Raw genomic sequence first — 19,508 nt, forward strand, 5'->3', positions numbered from 1 at the left:
GGGAAAGGCTGGAGAATGGAGCAGAAGTGCCGGGAATGCATCCTCCAGCCCCTCCCACTCAGCCATCTGGGGCTTGTTCCGGACCCGTGCCATTGCGCAGGCCCCAGAACAAGCCCTGGATGGCTCTGGGAAAGGTTGGAGACACATTCCCGGAAGTGCTGGGAACACGGTCCCCAGCACCTCCCAGCACAGCGATTTAGGCCTTTTCTTGGCCAACAACATTGCGCTGGCCAAGAGAACGCCTGGATAGGCCATGTCAGGGGGTAGCAGGACTGTGATTTTCCCAGACATTTGGTTTTTTAAAAAAATCTCGCTTCGGATCCCGCTTGGGGGGCGGGATTTCTGGACATGTCCGGGCAAATCCGGGCGTATGGTCAGCCTAGGCTTTCTTAAAGTCGGCAAGACTATTAAGTTGATGAACCTCTCTCAGCAGGCCATTCCACAGTCTGGGAGTGGCAGAAGAGAAGGTCCTCTGGGTAACAGTTGTTTAATAAGTCCAAGCTGATTATTAGGCTTAAAATGTAAAATTTCTGGAAATTTTGAAGCTATGGAAAGAAAGAAAAATTTCTGTGTTTTTTTTGTTTGTTTGTTTTTTGAAAAAATGGATTTTTTTAGAAAGATTGGGGGGAAATGCAGTATTAGCACTTTTTACAGATTGAAAGTTTCTTTGATACTTCAAGAACATAAAATGTAATTATATACAAGTTGATTTGGCATAAAAGCACATTTGGTATATTAAAAGTACAGCGTATTCAAGCAATTTTTACAAATTTAATTTACTTTTTTTTAATTTTCTTTTTTTTGGTAACAAATGGAGCTACAGGCTCCTGAATTGTAAAGAACCTCTTTGGTTTTGAGGAGCAGGCAAAAAACAATTTAAAAAATAAACAGAAGAAACCATCAACATTAGTAACAAAGAAAATTGTTTATGTCTCTGCAAGTCTTCCACAGTGTCAAACAGACATAAAGCACCCATTCCTATAAAATGAATTGAGAAAAAAAGTGGGGGGGCAAGACTCAATGTATATGCATGAAATTTAATCAGACTCATTTTCTGAGCTATAGCTATCAGTTTCAGTCTCTGCTTCAATGGCAGTGCCCCCTGCAGGCAGAAATGCATCTTCCTCTAACATTTGAGAGTTGTAGTCTCAGATTGCAACTTAGGACTTGCTTGTCCTCCATGCAGAGAAATTTTAATCTGATACTGTACATATTTTTTTAGAAATCATTTGGAGAAGTAAATATATGAACACCTTGTCTTAAACATTTTATTCATCTTGATAAAATAAAACATTCCATAATCTATTTTTCTTCATTTTTTCCAATTTGGGGGGGATGGACAAAAAAGGTTTCAGAAAAAAATGGGGGGGGGGACTGTTTTTCCCCCCTGAATTTTTCTGGTTTTTTTCTGGGCCTTCACATCTCTAATTACGCTACGTCCCCATGGAAGTCAACCCCTGAGTCTACCTGCAGCTTCTTCTGGAGGAAAGTGTCTGGAACTGGGACAATCTCACTCACTGCCAGTGGCCACAAAAGATTGCCATACATACATCCACAATATCTTACATTTATAATGTATTTCAAATGCTATACGCCACTTCCATGGCTGAAAAACAGGGCATATATCAGGGATGGGGTGTGTGTGGAGTTGGCATTATTGGGCTCTTGCCAAGGCCCACATCAACTCATGGGATCTCCTGCTGATCCCTGGATCTGCTGCTCTTCTTCCCTACTGTTGCTATCTTTCCAAGCATAAAAACCAAGACAAAAGTGAACAGGTAGAACAGTGTCTTGTACTTGCTTTGCACTCTCCTCTGAGCAGTTGTGCAGTTTGGGGCCAGAGGAAGAGGACAAGTAAGTGAGCAATGGTGACACTGGTGGTGACAGTGACAAGGATGAGGGGGACTGATTCAGGTAAGGAAGCCAGGGTCAATCCTACTATTGGACAGAGATGGCTGCCTCAGGCAGCTGAGTTTGGGTATCATGAAAAAGCACCAAATGGTTAGTTATTTAATTTATTGTTATTGCATTTTTTCTACCAGGAAAGGGAGTGGGGGAGATGACCAACCTTGGATGCCATTTGCTGCTTTGCTTCAGGCAGCAAAATGGCCTAAGCCCCTCCCCTAACCTGTAACCAGCACTTGTACATATTCTAACAAATAAATATGATACATTGTAACCAGTCAAAGTCAGGGAATAATCTACTTTCAGAGCTATGCTGATCTTGATACTTCATCTGTTTTTATGCTTTCATGTGGAAATCAACTGAAGAATACAAGATTCCATCTAATGGGAAGACTAGGTTGTTTCCCACACACACACACACACACACACACACACACACAAGTATTTCTCATGTGGCTCCCAAACTCTGGAATATTTTCCCTTGGGAGGTCTGTACATCTCCATCCCTGTCTTTTTACCAGAGACAAGGTAACGTAAGACGTTTAATTTTAGTCCTGCCTTCAGTAGTTCAGATGTTCTCTGCTTTGCTATTTCTATTTTGAGTTCTTTTGTGCGGGTGTTTAATATTGTTTGGTATTTTTTGTCCTATGTTTTATATACGCCACTTTCAGGGGGAAATTGAAAAAAATTGTATAGAAGCTTTTAAAATAATGCTTCCTGTAAATAAACCCTTGGAAGGACCTCTCCAAAGTATCTGAGGGCTACAAAGTAATAGCAGCATGAACAAATGTGTGAGGTATGAAATATTCCAGACATGATTCTTTAGAGTCTGTAGCCGTGGCTGAAGAAGCATGACATTCCCCTCCCCCACCCCAATGGATTCTAAGCATATGTGATGTCATTCTGTTCCATTGGCTGTGTTCCCCTCCTCCATCCCACCACCACTGGCATTACTACTACTGCATTTCAAAAAGATAAGGCAGGGAAGCACTTTGGCTGATACTGGGGTTTTTCTTTGTACCCTTACTTCACACTGATTGTATTTCCTATAGCCCTTTGTAGTAATTGCTTGCCACTTTGTCTTTACATGCTTTTTTTCAGGTGTTCAAAATCCTATTTGAAATATCTCCTTAAGCATACTGATACAGCCACAGTCAAAATGCCCTTCACCACAGTATCCGATCTGTAGCGTTTACGTTGTATTTAATTAGAATTCTGAGTTGCCTTTTGGTCAAGAAAAGCCCCCAAGCAACTTGGAATTTAAAACATTTGGAAACTTAACTCATCACACACAACACAATTAAGAAGAGCGGGGAAACAATGTTTAAAAACTGAGTTGAGCTAAACTTTTTGTGGAACAAAAGGTTTTAGCAGCCTGCTTAAAAGTGAGCAAACCAGTCTAATCTCCTTAGGGGTACTACCACAGAGAAGGCCCCGTCCAGTTTTTCCACCAACCTAGAAGTTCATCACCTGAAGCTGAAATCCCATACCCTTACCGGAGTCTTTTGCTTCCATAGTCTTTGCAAGATTAAGATCAGCTCCTTTACATGGGCAGACACATCATTTGCAATTGAGGACTTGGCAAGTTCTGTATGTTTCATTTTACAGCCACTAGATGGTGGAGTGCTTATAGTGTTATGCCATCATTTCACACAGCTGATAGATTAGAATAATGTTACTTATCATGCTATCTCCTATCTTTTTGAAAATGGGATAAAGGTCATAAATCGTGGGAGGGGCCTTGGAGGTTGATGACATCATATAAAGGATGCACAAACTTCTGTGAGCAACCAGTCTTGGTCACATGATATAAAACCCTGTTGGGTCTCCAAAGCAGATCTTAAACTATGGATAAGTTCATATGGGAGGAGATGTTTTTTTCAGATATTGTGTCCCCAAACTGTTCAGAGCTTTATAGATAAAGGTCAACATCTTCAATTCTCCCTGGAAATAAATTGGCAACCAATTGATGCAAGACTAGTATGATGTAATCAAGCCAGAAATTACCATGGCTGTTGTATTTTGCATTAGCTGCAGTTTCAAGGGCACTCTTCAAGGGTAGCTCCATGTAGTGTGTGTTACAGTAATCTAAACAGGAGGCAATTAAGGCATGGATTACTATGGCCAGATCTGCTTTCTCCAAGAAGCGCAGCTAACACATCAGTAAAAGCTGGGCAAAGGCGCTCCTGTACAGCCAACTGTTCCTCCAGGAGCAATACCACACTGTTAATTCCTTGTTTCCTCTTTACAACTAAGCTAATTTTCCATTTTTATTAAATATATTTTAATTCAAATTCATTAAATAAAAACAAATTTAAAATGAAGGAGAATTTGCTCTGCTGCAAAGAGGAAATGAGGATTCAAAGAGTCAGTTGTAAGCAGTACAAAAAATGCAAGCAAGCGATTCAGAAGAGGGGATTATCAATAATTGCCTCAATAACCATTTATTTCATTTATTAAACATTGTATCCTGCCCTATTATCACTGAGATTTCAGAGCAGCATACAGATCAAATCAAAACAATATAAACATAAATAATTTACACAGCTAAAATGTATTAACTCATTAACTAATTAAAACTGGTAGAATTTTTTTTTAAAGCAATAAAAGAATTAAAACTATGTTTAACCATGGAGAATTTGGCCTTCGAAGACTTTGATAAAAACCCATGTTTAACTTGGTGCCAAAATGAAGCCAGTGTTGGTGCCAGTCGGGCCTCCAAGGGGAGAGCATTCCATAGCCAGGATGCCACAACAGAGACGTCCCTCTCCCACATCCCATCATAATGTATGTCTCGCGCTGGTGGGACACAGAGGAGGGCTCTTTATCCCACCAGATGTTCCAATAATGCTTTGCCAGCACACACTGGGAAAGTCTTGACAGGACTACAACATAGAAAACACTAGAATGCACTAGTTTGGTAGTGATATCATCTGGATTCCCCCTGATAACAGAGTGAACGGATTATATAAATTCCAGAGAAAATGTCTAGTACAGAAGCAACTCAAATATATCCAGGATTAATCTGCTTGATAAATGGTAGTGTTATGACATTGAGTATCCATAGAATAATGAAAGAATCTGATATTAAAAATTATCTGTTAGGAAGTGTGTGGATTCGAAATATTAAGAGGGAAAGAAATTCACATGAGCAGGAGAATTCTTTTACTCTAAGCCACCCAGACTGTGACACAACATTCCAAATTCCAATCCCAGCAGTAATATGACATTCACAAAGGTTTGTAAATTCCTTTGACTTTCACTATGGATATAACATAGTAAAACAAAACGAAAAAGAGTCACTGACTCATAGAGTGTGAAAATGCTTTGTGGAATTCAATTCAATACTAAATACACCTTTTATTAGGTAAAGACAATTTAAAGTCTTTAAAAAGAGTATTAGAGACACTCAAGAATGATACGTTAATACTTTGACGTGATGGAATATGTATTGCTGATTTTTTCTTTTATTATGTTAATACTATTGTCTCAAAGAATTTGGGTCTGGTATGCATTCTAATTGAATTTGGAAAAATCCCATTAATACTAATATCTAACTCTATAATTACTGTTATGTTATCAGCATACCTGGAAATCTGAATTCACAGATTTCTAAACTATGGGTTAGATCCAGAGTTAGGTCTCAATCCTATGAATGTTTAGGAAAAAAAGTCAGTTAACTCCTATTCCCCCAGCCACCCATAATTTATTTCTGAGTAAGTATGTGCAGGTTTGTTGACAATGGGCCTGTTCAGACAACACACTAAGCCATAGTTAGGCTGCTAACCCCTTTGCAGCAAATGGTTAGTGTGTTTAAACCATGGTTATAGCCACCATGGTTAGAAATGGTTGACATGACACGCTAAGTCATGGTTCACGTAACACACTAAGCCATAATGTTTAGCTCAAAATGCTTAACCACGGTGGCTTAGCTTGTCATCTGAACAGGGTCAGAGAGCTGGATGTCATGATTAGAGCAGACTCATTATAATCATGACTAACTTAACTCTAATTTATTTTAAGGGGTCTACTCTAAGCATGATATCCAACCTTCTGTCGGCAATCCTGTACATACTTACTCAGAAATAAATTATGGCTACAATCAGATACCCACTTAGCCGGAAGTAAAACCCATTGAACTCAACGGGATTTACTTCTGAGTAAATATACAGTTGCACTACATGTTGAAATTAATGAAGCCTTTTCTGTGTGATTCCCTGATTCAGTGTGGTTGTTCCACATGTAGAAACAGGTTTCCACAAAATAATATAATTTACTTAGTGGCTAAGGCAGGAGGACAAAATGCCCAACATTTATTAAACTGCCAAATAATTTTAACTGCCTGTGCTAAATATTAGATCTCTTTCTTGTCTTGGGATTAGTTGGTAAAATAATTCTGTTGTATTTTGAAAAGTCTGAGAAGAATCCTACAATTTATGCTTAAAACGTCAAACGTCAACATATCCGATAAGAAGACAACCCCTCCATACTTGTTGAATAGAAATGTTATTGCTTTAGGAAAAGTAATAATTCTACCTGGAAATAAAGGTTCATATTCATATTTTACAAATTGTAATGCAAATGCAAACTTTAATACCAGTTTTAACTACATTAAAAATTATTTTTATGGTAACTGAAAATTAATATTGACTTTTAGAGTATCCTCCTCTCCCTTTATAAGTTATTATCTTATTAATATGTGTTTTTACAGCTGCTTCTAGAAATATAACTACTATACTGCCCACTTATTGCTAGCATATAATTTTATAATGCTTTGAAGTTCTTACATATAAACAATGGTTACAGTGGGAAAAGATGGAAATAATCCCCTAAGTATCATTGAAGTGGAGGGCTGTAGTAAGGACAGGGAAGGACTACTGTGGAAAAGTGTATAAGATGGGCAGCGCAGGGGAAGTTAGAGAAATAAAGAAGAATTAACATACATTCTGGAATAGAAAAATGAATCTTCCACTGAAAGTTCATGGCATCTCTTTTGAATAGTACCCACAGTGAAATGGGGCCACATGACTGAAAGAGCTACAGGGCTAGGGTGTCCATATGGAAAGGAGGAGAGTGCTCCTGTATATTTAACAGTTGTAGAGAAAAGGGGATTTCAGCAGGTGTAATTTGTATGCATGCAGCACCTGGTGAAATTCCCTCTTCATCACAACAGTTAAAGCTGCAGGAGTCCTGCCCTCTTTTGTATTTGTATACCTCACATATTCTTCACACCAAATCAAAATGGGTGGGGGCAGGGGAATGGTACAGTAAAGCTTTCATACAAATGGATTACACATTATGGAAGACTCTGGTGAGAAACAATATGTCTGTTTTGTTTCATAATCAGCAAAAATCATATATTTCCTATGGAGCAGATCAAATGATTTTTGAGATAGTTTCACAAACATGTTCTACAGAAGTAACAGTTAATAACAGACAGCGTTGGGGTTTTTTTTGGGTTTTTTACATGAGGCTGTTGTTAATCCACTATATCTACTTTTGGTTTCATAGAAGAATTGAGATCCGAGTGCTACGTGAAGATAATTTCTGCTACATAATCTGTATGTGGCACCGTGGTATAACTGACTAGCTCAAATACACAAGTGGAAATAGTATTTTCTTTCACTTTCTTTAAATAATACATTCCTCTGTTCTAAGAAAAACCCTGAGTGTCTTGATGTCATCGAAAGACCTGTGAGTAAGGGAAGGACGAGTGCACAATAAATGCCTCATGTAGAAAAGCCAGAGAATCAGTGAATTCTGATGGAAGACAAGCTGCTTAAAGGGTATATAGATAAGAGCTAGGTAGGGACAGATGCTTGAATTTCATTGTGCTATTCCATCAATTCTGCCAGCGGTGCTCAGGGATTCCTAGGGTGCCTCCAGAAGGTGGGCTTCTAGCGCTACCAATTAGAAAGCATTGTGCAGCTATCCCATTTTTTTTCTTCGTAACAGATTCTCTGTAGGAAGAAAAGAGACTGAAGCAGCAGCAGGAAAACCCAGGAAGGTTACAAGTGGAAGACAACGTCATTTAGACAACCTGTAAAATTTGAATGAAGTAGAGCAACAGCATGATAAATAGCCTTGTCTGAAAGCACCCCAGGACGCAAAACACAGAAATAATTGGGGGGGGGGGGCAGATTTCCAAAGGATGCTGCCTTAAGTTGAGGCCTTCATAACAAGAAAACTGTGAGGTTCCCAAACCATTCCTTCTGTTCCAAAGTCTAACAGAAGCCGTTGATATCTTTAAAAAAAAAAAATGCATTGAGATGTCACTGCACTACACAGCCTTCCTAACCCTTCATAAGCAGTAGCCAATGAAGTGGAGCAGGGATAGTTCCAGCACAGTGACATCACATCACATATTTTGTTGTTCTAATTGGCTGCTTTCAGTGGCAGCAAAGATGCTACCGTAACATCTGCTTCTGCCCTTAGTCACAGCATACTGGCAGATGTGTACTTAAGACGAGCATTTTATTGCATCCTCGTTACTGGCCACTCACGGATTTTCACGGGTCCTATTCATTATGTCATCTGCATCCCACACGCCTCCCACCCCTTCTAGCCTTCACATGACAAAAAAAAGCCCCCGGGAAATCCAAATTATTTTTGAGACAGAACTTGCCACTATCTCCTGCTGTGTGCAGGAAAAGCAGCACAATCAGATCAACCCACCGAATGGGCCATGTGCACGTTGTTTACTCCCTCTTTTGAAAGAGGAAGTAATGAGGGACAAAAGCGCAGGCAGAGCTGGATGAGCAAGTGACAGAGGTCTATGAGGCACAGAACATAAAACTGATCCATAGCCTTAGAAATGTCTATAAGTACTGTCTTATATTTATTGCATTTGTATCTCATTCTTCCTCCTATCGTGGTGCACAAACAGTCCCCAGGGCCAACCCTGCCATGTAACAGGGTAAAGCAACCTGCTTCAGGTGCTACCATGAGTGGAAGATAGATGAATGCAAGAGAGGCATTAGCAAAATGTCTTGGGCAACCATGGACTACACTTTCCCTATATTCTTCTTAGTGCTTCCACATTTGCTGCTACCAGCAGGCACCATTTCAGCTAATGTCACCACCATCTAAGTGGCCTCAATGCCACATTATTAATGTTCCTCTGCCTTCAGTATTTAGAAAATGGCTAATGTATAGAAGCAAACATGATAGTGCCAACCTCCTTGTTTGGAAGCATTTAAATTCTGAGGTTCTTTGGGAATGACGCATAGCTTAGGGCAATGTTTAGGGAGAGCTACCCATCTATTAATCATGTCATAATATCCCCATTACTAGGCTTGCCCAATGTCATGTTGAAATTCAGAACAGATTGCGTTTTAGGGGCGTCTTGTCTGTCTTCATATGTTTCTTATAAAGGACAATTAGAAGGATGTTGGGAAAAAGGTGGCATGAGTCTGAATCTCACTTTTACTGGCTAGGATTCATTTCCCTTTATAATTCGCCACTTTGCTTTGAGACACATGGCCCTCAAAAGCAATGAAGCATGAACCAATATATATCATTTTACATATCAACTTAAAGAGGAGCTATTATATCATTTCCACAGACCCTTTTAATGTATGAACTGATTTATAATATGCTTCTCATATATCCTCACAACATTCCCATGCCGAGTTCTTCTATTGTATGAGCTAATTTGCTAGGAATGTTTTGGGTGTGGTGAATCCTGCCTCATTCCAAGATCAGGAATAGGAGACAACCTTCAAGTCTTCTGAAGCTTTTGGCATTCAATGCTGGTTGCGTTGGTCCATTCGGTCAGTGGTTAATTAAAAAAAAAAAGATTGGAAATTCAATAGTTTGGCTTCAAGAACTTTGGTGCTCTGGGTGGAATATAAGATGTCAAGCCCCTCCAATATATCCCGGAGTCCCTCTTCACAAACACCTCCTTCTCTCACATCCCTACAACATTTCTCTCATTCCAGATACGTAACTGCAACAACAAGCCATGTAACTGTGAGCTACTCAGACAGCTTCAGGTATTGGATGGTATAAAAATATAATAAATAAAATATATAAATAACAAGACACAAATACAAGGACCAGACCCTGCCACAAACCCAGATGCCATCACTGTCCCCCGTACCTACTCAGGCAATATTATCACAGGATCTAATATCTAGGGGTGGGATCTGCTTCTCCTCGGACCGGAGAAGCAACAGCGAATTGGCCTGATCCGCCTTGCCCTGAGGCGGAGGAGAAGCGAGTCGGGAGGCTGAGGAGCATGGCGAAGAGAAGCGACCATAGGCGGAGCGCTCCTCTTTTCGTGGAGCGATCTGCCCGCCATTTTGGATTTTTTCACCCATAGGATTGCATTGCGAAAAAGATTAGCGGATAACTTTTTGATTTTAAAGCTATCTATTTGAAACTTGGTGTGCTTAGAGAGTCATGGGGGGGGTTTCATTTTGAGCCTATTCTCAGCACTCTGCATGGTGTGGTTTGCTTGCTATATTTTTTTGGAAAAATAGGCTAAAAAAAGCGGGAGGGGGTAAGGTGTTTTTTTTAAAGCACTGACAGGCAGATTCAACTCCCAATCCTGATGAGAAGTGATCACCTTATGAAGCATCCTCCAATCCCAAAGCTGGAGGGGGGACTAAGGCAGAGCCACCCTGAGACCTTTCTGCTTTCTGTCTCTTTGTGGGGTTGGTGTTCATGGAGAGAGGAGTTAGTTAGTTGAAAAACTTTATTTTTCATTTTGGAGTGCTCGGTTGGTTGGTTGGTTTCCCACTCCCCCTACCCCCCTACCCCTCTTAAAGCCTGACTGTGTTTCATCTTCCTTCTTTCTTCTATATAAAAAAAAATACAAAAAAAAAAACCCAAAAAATTATTCTCTCTGTCTGTCTGTCTCTGTCTCTCTGTGTGCGTGTGTGTTACTTGGACTGTGTGTGTGTTATTGTGTGAGTGTGCTGTGTGCACTGCTTGTGAAGTGCAAAAAAGCCAATAAAGTTTGAGCATTTCAAATCCAGTTTGGGCAAAGCATACACACTTGTCCCATTTCCCCAAATATAGTAGTAGTAGTAGTAGTAGTATTTTATTATCATCATGAGAAGAGGGAGAAGGCACACGTCTGTGGCTTGGCATGCTGAAAGCAGTGGTGGTCAAGGGAAGGCTCAGGCTGGCACCAGTAAGCAGGCAGCCTCTCCTGCTGTGAAAATCAAACGGGCAAGTCCTTGCCTGGCTGCTCCTCAACAGAAGCAGGACAAGCAGCAGGCAGAGGCACTCTCTTCTCCAACTTGCGCCTGGAGTTCTCTTTTTGAGGGTGGGGAAAGTGCCCTTTTGCAGGAGGCAGGCGGCAGCAGTGCTATTAGAGGAAGAGGAGGAGGAGGAGTATCCCCAACTCTTTCATTATTGTTTGAGGCCACGAGCATAGCTAATGGCCAAGGATGTTGGGAATTGCAGTCCAAAATATATGGAGGGCACCAGTTTATGGAAGGTTGATCTGGTCTAACCTTTCCTCCAGCATCTCACAAATTTTCTTTCCACCTGGCCTCACATGCTCAGAGGCAGTGCCTATTCTGCATATCCTAGTTGTGACTTAGCTGGAGCCCTGCCCCTAGAGGACACTGGGTAAATTAGATGTCTAGTAGCCCAGACTATCCCCTGAATCTAGACTAACTATGAATTTATCCAAGTTATCCTGCTGGGCTGTCACAACCTACTAAACCATATAGAATTGCAGGACTCTCCTTAAACATGTTTGAGTGTGCAGATAAAGAGAAGAACATGGGGTGAGATATATTAGAATCCACTAAGAGCAGGACACATCAAGTATTTGAACCAGCTATTGTATTTGTGAACACAGCAACCAGGAACACGCAGCAATTTGACAAAGAATAGAAATTATATTTCTGCCTAATAATCTGACCCAATGTATCTGACTTCCCTTTCCAGCAGCTGACTTGACCATCCGCCTTCCCCTCCTTTTAATTGACTGCCTAACAGACTTTCTCAACTGATGCTCTCCATCTGTCACTCACTCTTTGCCCTCCATTCCATTTCACTCTCTTGCTGTCCTATTCCTTCTCACCCTCATTCTTCTGTTACATGTCTAGATCTAACTAAAAAAACAACTACTACAGCAAAGCTCCAAGCTCAGATCCAAGCCAAGTGATGGAGTAAACAGGCCTGCCGTGAAGTGTTAAGAGGTGAGTTTAGCCCCCTGCAATAGAGCACACTTGAGGAAAAGAATATGCAATTAATAAGAATGGAAGTCTTGCAATAGAAGGAAATGGTCCTGGCAACTCAAACAACCATCGCAACCTACAGCCTGGCAATGGTGACAAAGGGGTTTTGTCCTAGATACAATCTACTTGGCTTTAGAAGGTCCTATTCCACCTACCCCCTGTTGAGTCCTGGACTGGACTCTGTTTTTTCCTTTTCCATATTTCTGAACTATTCTGCAAATCCTGGAAGAAGTGAAGAGTCAGCAAAAGACAATCACTTAAAGGTCAACTTTGCAGATGGGCTTGATTGAATAATTGGACTATGACATAGTGTTAATTTTCCTATGATTGCCAATTAGTGGTTGCATCATTTGTACAGAGAAATGTATATAAGGAGAGTGTTTGAACCATTGTTAAACTTCTTTAAATCATCACTCTCGTTGCTGTGAACCCTGATGTAAGCTGTATTTCTGTGACCATGTGTGAGTATTGAATTGTACATTGTTTTGCCATAACTAAATTATTTCTCTCAGTAAAGTATTTATTTTGTACACCACAAACAAAATCTCTGACTTATATTTTATTGGTCTTTGCTGTGTTCATAGTTAAGAGCCGCTATATACTCTGCTATCACTGTGGGTCTGTAATTTACAGAACGCATAAGTACAGTGATTACCCCGACACCCCCCACCTCAAGCCTAGACACCTCATTCCATTCAGAGTAATGTGGCACTGGGCGGAATCACTCTCCATCTTTACTAGCATGAATGCCAAAAGTGGCTCTGTAAAGATGTGGCTGCCACACCCAAATTTGAGGGAAGAAGGGAGGCAGTAATCTGGTTTCCATGGCAGCTCTTTTTAGTCCTGGAAACACATCTTATCTCATGGCAGGCAAAACAAAGATACGAGTGTGAATGTGGGACAATTAAAACAGTAGGGCTGTATACCAAAATGAAACCCTAATAGGTAAAATAGGTAAACCCTTTCCCCACTTATTCCTATATTCATGCTGATCTAATTGTCTCCATGCTGGGACAATGACCTTTCTCTTTCTTAATGTACAATTCTAATATAATTTAGTGCTGTGCTGAAAATTTCTTTTTATGGAAATATCTCAGCCTGAGGCTCTGGAGAAATTATTTCAGTCAGAATGGTTAGATGGACTATTAACCTTACCTGGCATAAATGAGCTCCTTGGATCTTATTTCTGGTATTCAGATAGTGGTCAATAATAAATATATTTGCATTAGTTTATTTAGGATCACATTTATACTTGCCGAAGTCAGGTAGTGTATTCTTCTGCGTATACATTTGTGTCTGTGTGTGTGTTCAAAAATGAGAGAGATGCTGCCCATTCATCAGATTTGATTGGTTGGCATTATGATCTTTTCTGTGGTGACACTCAAGTTCTGGAACTCCAGCCCCAAGAAGGCCCATCTAAATGTTTCTTCTTGGTGCTCATGAAAAAGATTTTTGTTTCACTATTGGATGTAACTGCTCCAGGTATAGTCCTTATTTGTATATATCGTGTTCTTAGGTATTACTGATTTTATTATGAGGTTTGCATTGTTTAGTGTTGTTATTGTGAAATGCTTTATACAAGTAGTAGTTGGAATGATAAATATAGAGAGATAGATACAGAGCAATCCTAACACACACAGAGAGCAAGAGAGAGAGGCGCCCCAGGCAGGCAACCTTGCCCCTCTGCCAGAAGAAAGGAGATTCATTAATGTGTGCCCTGGAGGCCCCAATTACACCTGCAGGAAACTGAAAGCTCCATCCCACCGGGGGTAACATGCTCCCTACCTGCTCCCTACCTCGCTTCTCCGCCCGTGTTTTCTTTCCTCAGTTACTTCCTCTTTTCAAAAGAGGAAGTACAGAACGAGCACCAGGCCCATTGAGCAGGAGACAGCAGCAATTCCAAGTTTAAAAAAACATCGGACTTAATGAGGGGGGGGGGGTTGTCGCGGAAGGAAGGCCAGAAGGGGTGGAAGGCAGACGACGTCACGTGAGGGACCTGAGCAAACTCCGTGAGTGCCCATGAGTGTGCAATGAAACTCGTCAGTTGGAGCTTTCAGTGGGTGTTCCTACTGGCAGTAAGAGGCTGTCCATACACTCTGGAAGCCTCCGGGTGGCTCCAAAATGGTGCTGTATCAGTTATATGATGCAGCCGCCGATTCAGAGCCAAAGATCCACAGCAGAAAAGTTGGGGATTTACCCCAACTTTTCCTGCCCGATCAAGGTCAGCACTGCTCTTCCATTATCTGTCTTTGCTCCAATGCTTTTCTGGGGGGCATTCCTGGGAGGAAGGCGACGTCCAATTGGTCGCTGGAGGACCCAGTAAGCCTAATGGCTTCTGGAAAACCTGCACTGCCTCCCCCAGTGGGGATTATTCACTGTCACCACCCATACCAGTGGGGATTATGCGCCACCCCCCTACACACCACGATTTGGCAGCAGAGCAGCACCAACTTGGCGCTGTGTAGAAAGCCCCCTGGTCTCAAAATGGAGAGGGACAGAGACAGGGCACAGGCAGGACAAAGGTGCATTCAATTCATGGCTCCTTCATTCACCAGGTAAAAAAAAACAGGATCAGATCCAAAGTCTATGCTGTTACACACACACACACACACACACACAGAGGAAGCCATGAAAAAAACAAATATTTGCACAGGTAAATCCACTGCCCCAGCTTCTGCTCTCGCCAATGCACTACTTCTAAATCCATGTAATCCCATATAGGATTGCACTGACAGACAGGTGTATCTATGTGTTTATATGTCACCGTTCCCTGCCCCCGTTCTGGAGATCGTAAACCACATGCACAGCTAAGTATGCAATCATTTGAGGAAAATTCATTAGAGTAAGGTCTTACTAAATAAATAAACTGAGCAGAAAATCGGGCTAACATTAATGAAGACCATAACTTCCTCATAGAAAGCAAACATTCAAAGCACTAGGCATTAGAATTCCTTTGCTCGAGCTGAGGAGAGATAATGAAGTTTCCTGCATCACATAAACCCATAATGGATTACATAAAGTCCATGTTGCTAACTTCATTTATGGGCTAGCCAGTTATAAAAAGAAAATAAGAAAAAGTAGGGTGAATATAGTCCGACTATGAAAATAGAGCTCACTGCTAAATTGCATATGATCTATATTTAAAATTCCTTCTGAGCAATTAATGTATATGATTCCATTTAATGTATTTACCTCCACAAAGAAACTCATTGATGAAACATGATATTCTTTCATGTACAAACTTAAAGACATCCATTAATGTATGTGCTATATTGATTTTATTCTCAAATAGATATTCTGTACCTAAAAGGAAACCCAAGGAAGATGACAAACATTTTTTTATAACAGATATTCCAGGTTTCATTAAACTTCATTTTTAATTAATCTTTCTTTTTATTGTGAATTTTAGAAAACAAAACAAAAACAAATTATGAAAAGAAGAACTATTCTGTCACCTGTAACATTCTGGGTTGGGGGGAAGGCGATTATGCATAAGTTTCAAGAAAAGCAGACCAAATAGTCATATATTTATCCTTTTGTGAGTGGCGCCAATATATAACCCATTCAAATGTTGATAGCGTTGTTAGGTCCTCAGTCCATTGCGTTATAGGAGGTGAACATTTATCCTCCAGTGTTGTAGTATCAGTCTTTTGGCAGTCATAAAACCCATATGCGCTGACCATATGTTAATTTCCAAGGAACTGGTAAATAGTTTAAGAGGACATACACATAATTAAATATTAAAGAATGTTCCAATACAATGTTTATCCATATTATGATTTAAAATGCCCCATTAACTGCTACTGTTTTATAAATTTGTCCAAAAATATAAGTAAGAAGAGGTAGTGGTGGGGAAATAGAATTTAGAATATCAGTCTAAAATGTCTAGTAAGAAAGAGGCAATTACAAAGTAAGCAGATAGATTAAATGTACAGTCATTCAAACATTTAAAAAACAACAAAGTTTCCATCTGTGTTTAGAATTCCATGCAAATTTCTCAAGGTCAAAAATGTTTAAGCATGTTTGTTTCAGAGCATCCCAGATGGTAATTTCTTATCTATTCACTTCCTGTGCCTCTTTTATCCTGCCATTATCTGTCAACAAACAAATGTACAAATCAATTCTAATTTTTGCCTCGGTTCTGAGCATTCAAATGTTAATCAGTTCCTTGGAAATTATATGTGATTATTTTTAGGAAAATATACCAGATGTTATCCACCCAGTGCATTAAAACCTTCAGGGTTTTGGTGTAACCAGACATTTTCATCTCCTGGCCTGTCACAGTTTAAGCAATTTTCAGTACTGTGCTGTGTGCCCATTTTTAGAAGGCAGCTGAGTTGAAAGATGTTATCAGAGTAAGTAGGTTAAGCTTGACTAATCAGTCTTACCTCGTTCTATTAATAGTGATGGCAGCAACATTATTCCATTATTCTCTAGGGAGAAATCTCGGGAGCAAAGTACCAGATCTTCCACCATAGAAAAAGCATTATGCTCTAATCCTAAACATTCATATGGCAGCTTCATTTTTACAAATTTAATGAAATGTAGATGCATCTAAGTATGCATTTAGTATTCGGGCCTCCATCAGGCACGTTCTGTCAAGTGGCAATAAAAGCCAAGTAGGTACCACTGTTTTACTTGCATGTGTCCCTTTTCTTTTGCTGGGATAATCATCAAGCACATTAATGTCACCAGGTGGAAGCAAATCCCAAAAGCATCACTGGTGGTGATGGTTTTATAGAAAACCATCCTATTTGAATATACATGCAATCAGGCTTGTAGACAGCCATCGTCCTAGTGGCTTATGACAACAAGAAGTAAGAATTATTTCAAAGTGGAAATACATAGGAGAGGAGTTGGTTCATTTTCTTTCACATTTATAACATGTCCAGATTTGTCGTATTTAAATAAATAAATAAGACTAACAGGCCCAGCTCTCTCCTGAGGCAAACTAAGACCTTTTTCCCAAGCAGCAGATTGGGAGGGGCAACAGATTTGGCCTGTGCCCCCCCTTCCACCACCCATCCACCACAGGCACTTCGCTCTTGCTGCAGAGTCAGCTGCCCCTCTTACAGCCGCTGCCTAATCTGCAGACCTGCCACTGGTCAGCATTGTTATCTTTCCTGCCTTGCCCAAGAAAGCCAAGCAATGACACCCTCCTCCAGTCAGGCATTCACGAGTCACCATTCTTTTCCTGTCCATTTGGCACTCCAACCGCAAGGAAATGGGGGCGGGGATTGGACTGTAACCTCTGGTGGCCCCTCACAAAGGCCCAGCCTCCATCGACATGAACCCGATGGTGTGGTGCAATGCATTTTTCTGTGTGCAGAGTCCACAGAGATGCATTGCGCCCCACCTCACCCATGTGTGCACAGGTCCTTGCAATACGTAGGCAGCCTTCTGGCCTGGTCTACACATGCAACAAACTTACACAGGAATAAAGGGGATATAAAAATAGTCCCATGTGTTAAAAAATAAAATAAAATAAAAATAAAATGCTGTCCAAGTCAAAACTAGCACAGCAGAGACCAGGCTGAGCCAAAAACATTATCTTTCATTAATACATTTTTTTCCTTGCAGGGTGTGTGTGTGTGTGTAAGTAATATGGCAGAGCATTCAAAAATGTGTAATACACACCTCTGTAGTCTGACAACACATCCATTCTACCTCTTCATTTTACTGCTTGTAGGGACCATGCTTCCCTCCACACTAGTTCCACTAACCATGATCGACATTTCAGTAGACATATATAAAAAGCAGCTATTTTTATATACAATAAACATGCAGTGTGTATTTACTTGGGTACCAAACTTTCATTTCATATCCATTATCTTTTTTTGTGGATATTGCTTCCTTTTTCAGGTTGTTATTTAAAAGTCTGTGTGATGTGCTGATGTATCTCATGTAAAAATCAGTTATCCAAATCTAGGGAGCTAAGAGTGTTTGTGTCTTCTAAGCCTAAAAATGGGAGATGACAATGGCATTTAAAATACAGGAAAAATGTACAGCAAATCTCTAGACATATTAGTTGGTTCTGCAACCTCTCACAATCCAGAGGATTTTAAGGAATCCACATTCCATGGATTTGAGTTGTTTGTCTGCTATTCTGAGTTGCTGACTAGGTTTTTGTTGTTTTTGAGAGCCAACATTGTTTTCTCATAGGAAATAAATAATCACAAAACCAATCCCAGCTTGACGTGCTTCTTAATATTAGCTTCTTGGAACAGAGGTTTCACACACACACACACACACACACACACCAAAGTTCTTGAAAAATTCCACTGTGTTTGTGAAACTTAGTAACTGTGAGCTCCACCAGATGAGTGTTTTCTTGCACACATGTTACTGGGCACTCATGGATTTTTGTGGGCCCTCTCATGAAGCCATCTGCTTCTCACACGCTTCCCACCCCTTCTAGCATTCTTTGAGCAACAAAAAACCACCCAAGTAAGTTCGACTTATTTTTAAAGATGGAAGTTGCCACTATCTCCTGCAGTATGCAGGAGAAGCAGCAGGATCAAAACGGCTTACTGAATGGGCCACGTGCATGTTGTTTACTTCCTCTTTCGAAAGAGGAAATTATGAGGGACAAATGCACAGGTGGAGAAGTAACAGTAAGCAAACAAGATTTTCCCCTGTGTGATGACGCTCTGTGACCAAGTTTAAAATGAAACAGTACATCCTTTGGTATGATCTTAAAAATCCACACCCACCCCACTTTCTACATTCTTAACAGAAGTATTGTGGGGAAAGCATGGGAATTAGATATGAGCTGTATAATGTCCGAGAGCATTCATGCCTGAGAGTTTGTCTCACAGACATGTTCAGGAGAGGTGTTGTCAGAAAACAGTCAGCTTGGGAAACCTGTGGCTTTGCCCCTTACCCAAGAAAAGCAGAGTTAATGGTTATTGGAACATCTGAAGCCAGTAGACACATCCACTCCTTTGGACCTTTCCCCTATTTGCATTTTGGACATTTCGAGCACTAAACAGAAAGCTAAGTCATGAGGGAAAGGAAATGACAAAGTGGGGGGGGGAGAAATGAGAATAGGAAAGGGAAGCTGGAACCAGCTTCTCATTTGGTGAGTGACTTGCTTTATGTAACATCCCTTAGTAAATGACATGGACAGGCTTACCAGCAGGGGTAGGCAACTTGTGGCCTTCCAGACATTGCTGGACCACAACTCCCATCAGCTCTAGTCTGTATTGCCAGTGGTGACAGATGATAATAGTTGTGGCCCAACCTTATTTATAGGGCCCTAAGTTGCCCTCTCCTGCACTAGATGGATGGCACATTGAGGCAGTACATTTGCTGCAGCAGCGTACATCATCATTTGAGTGCACATGCTTGTCTTGGTGTTTTGGAACTGTAGAGGCATGTCATAGATGAGAGGAAGAAAGATGG

Source organism: Elgaria multicarinata, chromosome 7 (assembly GCF_023053635.1).
Source record: "Elgaria multicarinata webbii isolate HBS135686 ecotype San Diego chromosome 7, rElgMul1.1.pri, whole genome shotgun sequence".
Taxonomy (NCBI): domain Eukaryota; kingdom Metazoa; phylum Chordata; class Lepidosauria; order Squamata; family Anguidae; genus Elgaria; species Elgaria multicarinata.